The sequence below is a fragment of the Convolutriloba macropyga genome, unplaced genomic scaffold (assembly GCF_964194025.1).
Source record: "Convolutriloba macropyga unplaced genomic scaffold, txConMacr16.3 SCAFFOLD_5147, whole genome shotgun sequence".
In the NCBI taxonomy this organism is placed as follows: Eukaryota; Metazoa; Xenacoelomorpha; order Acoela; family Convolutidae; genus Convolutriloba; species Convolutriloba macropyga.
The window spans coordinates 6,434-14,604 of record NW_027449279.1 but is presented as its reverse complement, the minus strand read 5'-3'; the positions used below and the strand labels follow the sequence as shown (position 1 = coordinate 14,604).

The following is an 8,171-nucleotide window of genomic DNA, read 5'->3' as shown; positions in this document are numbered from 1 at the left end:
GCTTACTAGAAACAACATAATACTAGTCTCATTAAGTTCCGTCTCTTTGCAATTTTCTTATGAAGAAAATTCGCCATCACAATGACTCCAGCAGTTCTTGATCAAGGAATGCAATCATTGATCAGAATGCTATTATTTGAATCGGTTCTGCTTTAAGTGTTCCAATTTTATTGGAAGCACCAACAATAGAACATCAATGTGTTCAATCGAGAGTTATATAACCCTGAATCGGACGCAGTCAACAGCCGAAGCCGAGACCGCCTTTTGCGTTAGAGAGGTCGGTAAACAAATCTTGCGATTCATACCGAATTAACACATATAGCTGTGCTCCTCTTCGTAAAGCGAGCCAAGTGATCCCCTGTTGAAGGATGTATTTGGACCAATCTAGTAGCATTTGGTTTCCAACAAGCTCTCCCAAGTTAGCTTACTTATTGGGCTTTTCAACCAATTCGGTTGGCTACAAGCATCATCAAAGTACTAGCCACAGTTTGATCGCAAAATTCTACGACTTTCACATGTTGATGTTTCGGCTTGCGCTTAGCCTACTATAAGCAACATAATACTAGTCATATCATAGAGCGTGATCAGCTTGTGACGTTCTCATGATGAAGTTTCACCAACAGTGTCTCACTTCGAGCTTAAATCCAGCTACTAGTAACTACACAGTACTGACTGCAACGATAACTTTTATCTATACCTTTCACATGCTGCGCTTTCGGCCAGGGCCTACTAACGTCAACATAATACTCGATATAAACTTTTGTTCATGATGCAGCTTCCCCATGCAGAAGTTTCGCCTTCAAATGCTCTCTTGGCCATATGACGTAAGAAAAGGTTACTAGTAACATCACAGTACTAGCCACAGTTTGATTGCAAAATTCTACGACTTTCACATGTTGATGTTTCGGCTTGCGCTTAGCCTACTAGAAGCAACATAATACTAGTCATATCATAGAGCGTGATCAGCTTGTGACGTTCTCATGATGAAGTTTCACCAACAGTGTCTCATTTCGAGCTTAAATCCAGCTACTAGTAACTACACAGTACTGACTGCAACGCTAACTTTTATCTATACCTTTCACATGCTGCGCTTTCGGCCAGGGCCTACTAACGTCAACATAATACTCGATATAAACTTTTGTTCATGATGCAGCTTCCCCATGCAGAAGTTTCGCCTTCAAATGCTCTCTTGGCCATATGACGTAACACAAGGTTACTAGTAACATCACAGTACTAGCCACAATTTGATCGCAAAATTCTACGACTTTCACATGTTGATGTTTCGGCTTGCGCTTAGCCTACTAGAAGCAACATAATACTAGTCATATCATGGAGCGTGATCAGCTTGTGACGTTCTCATGATGAAGTTTCACCAACAGTGTCTCATTTCGAGCTTAAATCCAGCTACTAGTAACTACACAGTACTGACTGCAACGATAACTTTTATCTATACCTTTCACATGCTGCGCTTTCGGCCAGGGCCTACTAATGTCAACATAATACTCGATATAAACTTTTGTTCATGATGCAGCTTCCCCATGCAGAAATTTCGCCTTCAAATGCTCTCTTGGCCATATGACGTAACACAAGGTTACTAGTAACATCACAGTACTAGCCACAATTTGATCGCAAAATTCTACGACTTTCACATGTTGATGTTTCGGCTTGCGCTTAGCCTACTAGAAGCAACATAATACTAGTCATATCATAGAGCTTGATCAGCTTGTGACATTCTCATGATGAAGTTTCACCAACAGTGTCTCATTTTGAGCTTAAATCCAGCTACTAGTAACTACACAGTACTGACTGCAACAATAACTTTTATCTATACCTTTCACATGCTGCGTTTTCGGCCAAGGCCTACTAACGTCAACATAATACTCGATATAAAATTTTGATCATGATGCAGCTTTCCCATGCAGAAGTTTCGCCTTCAAATGCTCTCTTGGCCATATGACGGAACACCAGGTTACTAGTAACATCACAGTACTAGCCACAGTTTGATTGCAAAATTCTACGACTTTCACATGTTGATGTTTCGGCTTGCGCTTAGCCTACTAGAAGCAACATAATACTAGTCATATCATAGAGCGTGATCAGCTTGTGACGTTCTCATGATGAAGTTTCACCAATAGTGTTTCATTCGAATTGGTTCTGCTTTAAGCTCTCCAATTGTTTTGGATGAACCAGTTTTGCCCTTCGAAGCCACTTTTGTGAGCTTTTGTGGGTCTTTACCAAGAGGATATACCTCAAGGCCTCTTTCAATTCCTTTAAGTTCTTTCAACTCCTTTACAGTTTCTAGGTTCACATAGCTGCAAACCTTATTTCTAGTTTTAAGTCTGGCCAACTTGGGGAGAGTTGGTGCAGACCGTGACCAATTCTAGTAGGATGCCACAACAAGAATGTGATCAACTTAGCTTGTCGATGAACCTGCCCCACATTCAAACAACTCTATCGCCTTTTCCTCGTATAGTTATATGCGAGGGCCTCTCATAGAGAGCGCTGTTAGCAACCTTTTCCACATAGACGATAAAGTTGTGAGTGTTTTGCACATGGCTGTTGTCATCACCACGTGACGAGTCAACTCAGCTTGACTCTCTACACTCCGACAAGCTTTGCACATACGCCTTTAGTTCAGTATGTGTCTTTAATCTGACTCCGGTGCCTCAAGCCGGAAAAATTGTCAGATTATGATCATTATCGGTTAGTCATCCCGATGCAAGATCGTATCGTACTGTCTTTGTCTACCTCCAGATTCCGAAGAACAGGAGGAGACTCTCCCAGACCTACATATCTGGGAGAATGTTCAGAGGGCGAGAAGCTGTGGATTACTCTCCCCTAAGAACTGACTAAACTTTACCCTCGTCCAAGGTAAGTTTATTTTAGCTAGCCTTCTATGTAAAGGATCTGAGGCTAAGCTGTGTTTTTTCGAGCCTTTGGCTCGGAGCAAGTTCAGTGGGCGCCCCGAGTAGCTCAACTCTTTCCCACTGAACAGCGCAACGCTCTGTCACTCGCTGGGATTTTTGCGTGTCGGTTCTAACCACGCGACTTGTGGACCTTTTTAGGCCTTTCTCATTCACAAGTCTATAGCTGGGCTTCTATAACCCAGCTTCTGAGATCTAGATAGCTGCAGTTCTGCTAGGCTGCTTTTGCTAACTAGTCTCCCTTTAAGCAGTCCCTTGCCATGACTGCTGAACTATGTATCCACACAAGTAGTTTTTGAGCTCGATACATAATTCGAGATTGGTTGCCAAGCAATCTCTAGCGACAGAGCGTCATGCGCACTACAGACATGGCCTCTACCAGCAGCCATGCCCGAAGGAATCAATCACTGATCCTTCCGCAGGTTCCCCTACGGAAACCTTGTTACGACTTTTACTTCCTCTAGACAATTAAGCTCGATCCGCTTCATCCCGTTGCCGGAGACCGAAGTCCCAACAGTAGGAATTTGCAATTCTTGCTTAACTATCCAATCAGTAGTAGCGACGGGCGGTGTGTACAAAGGGCAGGGACGTAATCCCTATGAGTTGTTGACTCATAAGTACCAGGAATTCCTGGTTCACGTCTGCAAGTTACAACAGACGATCCCCTTGAAGCGCTGTACTTTTCTCTGATTGCCCAGTCCATTTCGGACCAAGGGCTGAGTACTCAATCTAAAAGTACACAGTGTAGCGCGCGTGCAGTCCAGAACATCTAAGGGCATCACAGACCTGTTATAGCCTCACTTCATCTGCGGTATTTAATTCCGCATAGTTCCTCTAAGAAGTGTTTGAATTCACATATAGTGAATTTCATTATTTAGATGGAGAAGATCTCGTTCGTTATCGGAATTAACCAGACAGATCACTCCACTAACTAAGAACGGCCATGCACCACCGCCCATATAATCATGAAAGATATTCAATCTGTCAATCCTTAAGATGTCTGGACCGGGTGAGTTTTCCCGTGTTGAGTCAAATTAAGCCGCAGGCTCCACTCCTGGTGGTGCCCTTCCGTCAATTCCTTTAAGTTTCGATTTTGCAACCATACTTCCCCCGGAACCAATAAACTTTGGTTTCCCGGTTAATCTCTTGCCAAGTCAAGATCGACTTTGACAAATTGTAGGTTGGTATAGTTTATGGTCAGAATTACGAGGGTATCTAATCCTCTTCAATACTCTGACTTTCGTTCTTGATTAATGAAAACATTCTTGGCAAATGCTTTCGCAGTAGTTTGTCTTGCCACGATCCAAGAATTTCACCTCTAACGTAGCAATACAAATGCCCCCGTCTGTTCCTTTCAATCATTACCGCACTCAGCCAACCGGCATCAATCGAGTAGCGGGTCATTCTCCATTATTCCATGCTTTATTATTCGATCCCAAAGGATGCTTTGAACACTCTAATTTTCTCAGGGTGAAAACACCGTTTCCACAGTTCGTCACATTTAAGTGCAAACTATTTCTTCGATGCGAAGGATGAGCGGAACGAGTCAACAGATTTAACTGAAGACCATGTTGCCGTTCTACTCAAACAGATCCAACTATGAGCTTTTTAAACGCAGCAACTATTGCATACGCTTGTAGAGGCTGGTATTACCGCGGCTGCTGGCACCAGACTTGCCCTCTACTCGTTCATCAATGGAGCTTTTAAGTCCATTCCATTCTGATTACAAACCATAAAGGTTCATATCATTATTTCTAGTCACTACCTCCTCGTGCGGAGAGTGGGTAATTTGCGTGCCTGCTGCCTTCCTTGGATGTGGTAGCCGTTTCTAAGGCTCCCTCTCCGGAATCGAACCCTGATTCCCCGTTACCCGTCACAACCATGGTAGTCCGTTACACTACCATCATAGGTTGATAGGTCAGAAATTCGGAAGTTCCGTCCCCAAGCCGAAGCTATCTGGGATCTTTCAGTTACTAGGACTCATCACGGGATGTGTCTGTACTTAGCAAATCACCCGGTGTAGTCTTGTAAAAGTCTCCGACAGTGTCGGACAATCAGCATGCATTAGCTGCAGGGTTACCGCAGTTATTCATTTAGCTTGCAAATCAACTAATAGATAGTAACTGATTTAATGAGCCATTCGCGGTTCCACTTTTTCAAGCTTCGCTTGCACATGCATGGCTTAGTCTTTCAGACAAGCATATGGCAACTGACAGGATCAATCAGTTTAATTGTACTTTGAACAATCTTTCGATTTGTTCGAATTTAGAAAGACATAGCCTTGCGGCCTCGTCAATCTTGCTTTGAGCTTTTTAAATCACGAAGAGTTTCAATGCATGCTTTGGCATGGCTACTAGTTACTACACAGTACTCTACACACTTAGAGTTACCCACGATTACACATTTCACATGCTGATGTTTCGGCTCGCGCGTACTAGAAACAGCATAATACTATGTGTACTGGTAGATAGCGCTCTGTGAGCATTTCCCATGAGCAGGTTTTGCCCTCCAAATCTCTGTTCTACTGTTACCAATACCGGCTAACAACTGTATCATACTAGGGAGAATTGACTCATGATTTAAAAACCAGATGTTCACATGTCGATGTTTCGGCTCTCGCCTACTAGAAACAACATAATACTAGTCTGTTAAAAATCTCAATCACGCCGCCTCTTCAGATACAGAAGTTTTACCTTTTATTGGTTAGAGAACAGCTTTCCAGCTGTCGACATGGTTACTAGTAACAACACCGTACTCAACACAAAAACTTTTCAACTTCACAACTTTCACATGCTGATGTTTCTGCTTTCGCATACTAGAAACAGCATAATACTTATTGTTTTGTCAAGTAATTTGTGTGTCTTTCCCATGTGAAGTTTCACCGGTCAACAATGTTTCCCTGACCAATTACGGCTACTAGTAGCTGTATAATACTAGGGAAAATGATTGAGGATTTAATATCAGATTTTCACATGTTGATGTTTCGGCTTTCGCCTACTAGAAACAACATAATACTAGTCTGCTAAGAAATCTCGCTCAAATTGCCTTTTCACATACAGAAGTTTCACCTTCTATTGGTTAGAGAACAGTTCTCAGCTGTCGACATGGTTACTAGTAACAACATCGTACTCAACACAAAAATTCTTCAACTTCACAACTTTCACATGCTGATGTTTCTGCTTTCGCGTACTAGAAACAGCATAATACTTATTGCTTTGTCAAGAAGTGTGTGTGTCTTTCCCATGCGAAAGTTTCACCGGTCAGCAATAATTGCCGTGTCCAATTAAGGTTACTCATAGCTGTATAATACTAGGGAAAATGATTGAGGATTTAATATCAGATTTTCACATGTTGATGTTTCGGCTTTCGCCTACTAGAAACAACATAATACTAGTCTGCTAATAAATCTCGCTCAAATTGCCTTTTCACATACAGAAGTTTCACCTCTTCTTGGTCACTGTACAGATGATGCTGTCTGTTCTTTATTTGGTTCTGCTTATTATAAGGAGGGGCATCACTCCTTCCTCCTTGGTTTGCATGCATTAAGCCTGCTTTGTGAAAAGCGTATCTTTCTAGCTTTTCTTCGCCTTACTCGAGTAGGACGATACAATCCAGACATTAGTCAGTCTTGGTGTAAAGTCACTGAGTATTATTCGGTTCTGCTTTATTCAGCAATATGCTGTATAATTGTTGTAATTTGCGAACATATTTGTTCTCAGTTCCGAACTACTAGCGACGACAGATTACCAGCGGTCATGAGCCATCAAGGTAGTTCTTTGGTGCATCAAGTAGAGAGGTGCCATCAAACAACACTTCCCTAATAATGCTACACACATAGAATTTGCTACAGTGCAGCTTTTTACTTTGCAAAATTTGCGCACAAATTTTGCATAGAATAAATGTTTTATCAAGATTTTTAGATCCCCTCCCTTGAGAGAACGTTACTCCTTTAAGTGAACACCCCGCGGCGTCCTGTTGTTATTGCTTATAACCATTTCGCAAGCCGGAGGCATAATGCACTACGCAAGCCGCTACTTTGGCACAGAGGCACCTAGTTTTACACCCGGGACTTCAGGTGGCCCAGTTTTACACCCAGTACAGCGGTGCCAGTTGGTAACCCGGTGGATCCTCGGAGACCAGACATGATCATAGATCAAACCCGATGTATGCTACTCCTGAACGTATAGTATCTCCACTGTGCAATGAAATTATCGTTCGTTTCGGGCCTTCCTATACGTTCAGCAGACAATCGCTAGGAATTCACCTCGTGACCCGTGGTGACCACACTGGATTTCAAGTTTATTGATTTGGACAGACCTGTCATTTATTTTGCTTTTCAGCTTCAGTTCTGCTCGATCTAGCTTGCCTAAGGCTTGATCTCGCTTTGCTCACCCCTGTAGGAGCCTCTACTAGTACCACTCGGAGTAATGGGGAATCCACCAGACCTAATCGATGAATGCCATCAAACAACAAACATCATACCCGGCTTCATCAGGCATATTTTATTACTTCCGAGAGGTACTTTAGTATCAGATCTTTCTCCATGCCTCTTATGAGGACCCGTCAGACCTTTCGGTTTATCGTTTAGCTTCAGTCCTGCTCGATCTAGCTTTCCCAAGGCTCGATCTAGCTCTATTCGCCCCACTAGAGGGCTCTCTAAGACCCCTCGGTCTTAGTGTTAGCTCCGGTACTGCTCGGTCGTGCTTGCTGAAGGCCCGACCCAGCTTTAGTTAGATTCTCGTACTTTCCTTGGCCTCTCTAGGAGGACCAGACAGACCTCTCGGTCTATCGTTTAGCTTCAGTCCTGCTCGATCTAGCTTGCCCAAGGCTTGATCAAGCTCTATTCGCCCCGCTAGAGGGCTCTCTAAGACCCCTCGGTCTTAGTGTTATCTTCTGTAATGCCTAACCAAGCTTACTACAGGCCTTGGTCAGGTCTTTATCGGTCACCGATTAGTAACAGACCAATCATAGGGCCTTCCACCCTATCCGGGTTGAGGTCTTTAGTCCAGCCATATTTTGACAAGACACCTCTCCCTAATAATGCCCCACACATAGAATTACTGTCCATGCAGTATTTAACTTGTGTTTTTTTCTAAAATTTGATTTTCACTTTTTGGAGGTTCATTTGCTCCTCTGACACTCTTTCAGCTTCAATCTTACTCGATCTAGCTTTCCCAAGGCTCGATCTAGCTCTATTCGCCCCACTAGAGGGCTCTCTAAGACACTTCGGTCTTAGTGTTAGCTCCG

General features: G+C 43.1%; 1 pseudogene; it reads right to left on the bottom strand.

Moving 5' to 3' along the window:
- Positions 1-218: 218 nt before the first annotated feature.
- Positions 219-370, bottom strand: LOC142354921 (5.8S ribosomal RNA; annotated as a pseudogene).
- Between the last annotated feature and the right edge of the window lie 7,801 nt (positions 371-8,171).